This window comes from Chrysochloris asiatica, unplaced genomic scaffold (assembly GCF_000296735.1).
Source record: "Chrysochloris asiatica unplaced genomic scaffold, ChrAsi1.0 scaffold00315, whole genome shotgun sequence".
NCBI lineage: Eukaryota > Metazoa > Chordata > Mammalia > Afrosoricida > Chrysochloridae > Chrysochloris > Chrysochloris asiatica.
In genome coordinates this window covers 1,844,368-1,845,598 of record NW_006408833.1, presented here as the reverse complement: position 1 = coordinate 1,845,598, position 1,231 = coordinate 1,844,368, and the positions used below count along the sequence as shown (strand labels likewise).

General features: G+C 40.5%; 1 protein-coding gene across 2 annotated transcripts in view; it reads left to right on the top strand.

The window, feature by feature from the left end:
* Nucleotides 1-1,231, top strand: part of WNK3 (WNK lysine deficient protein kinase 3) — a 266,224-nt gene that overhangs the window by 126,993 nt on the left and 138,000 nt on the right. The window lies entirely within an intron of this gene.

Below are 1,231 nucleotides of genomic sequence, written 5' to 3'. Positions count from 1 at the left end.
TTCAACAGATGGTGCTGGCAGAACTGGAAAATGATATGCAAAAGACTGAAACAAGACCTTCATCTCACACCTTATACAAAAACCAATGCAGCATGGATTAAGGACCTAAATGTGAATCCCAGAATTATGAAGGCCATCAATGAAAAACTGGGGACAAATGTGAGGGCACTAATTCGGGGAATACACTGACTACAAAACATTTTGAAAACCACACAAACAAAAGTAGACAAAATAGATGAGTGGGACATACTAAAAATTTTAATCTTATGTGCATCAAAAGACTTCACCAGAAGAGTAAAAAGGGAACCCACAGAATGGGAAGAAATCTTTTGCAATGACACATCAGACAAGGGACTCATTTCTAAAATATATAGGAAATTACAACACCTCTACAAGACAAAGACAAACAACCCAATTAAAAAGTGGGCACAGGACATGAACAGACACTTCACTAAGGAAGAGATCCAGGCAGCCAACAAACATATGAAGAAATGTTCATGATCACTAACCGTTAGAGAGATGCAAATCAACAATGTGATATTCATCTCACACCAACAATAACAGCAAAGATGAAAAATGTAGAGGACAATAAATGCTGGCAGGGTTGTGGAGAGACTGGGACACTCCTGCATTGCTGGTGGGACTGCAAAATGGTCCAATTGCTCTGGAAAGCAATATGTCGTTTCCTCAAAAGGTTGAAAATAGAAATACCTTATGATCCAGCAATTCCTCTACTTGGTATTTACCACCAAGAAAAACAAGCCACAACATGAGAAGATATATGCACACCAATGTTCATAGCAGCACTATTTACAATAGCAAAAAGATGGAGGCAGCCAAAGTGCCCATCAACTGAAGAATGGATAAACAAACTGTGGTACATACACACAATGGAATAGTATGCTACCTTGAAGAATAACAAGGAAGTGGCAAACCATGGCATAACATGGATGAATCTTGAGGACATTATGTTGAGTAAAATTAGTCAGTCACTAAAAGAGAAATACTGCATAGGAACACTATTGTAAAAGACTAAGAAAAAGAACCCATACTAAAGGGGAGTGGGGGGGAATTCATTGTTGATTGCTGGGAAGTTGGTGGTGGGTGAGGGGAGGGAGGGGAAGGTGGAGCACAGGGCAGGGATTAGACACAGGAAAGTTTGGGTGCTGGGGAAGGGGGCAGTATACAAGAAGGGAGAGGGGAATGGAAGAATGAAGCAGATGGGAGAACA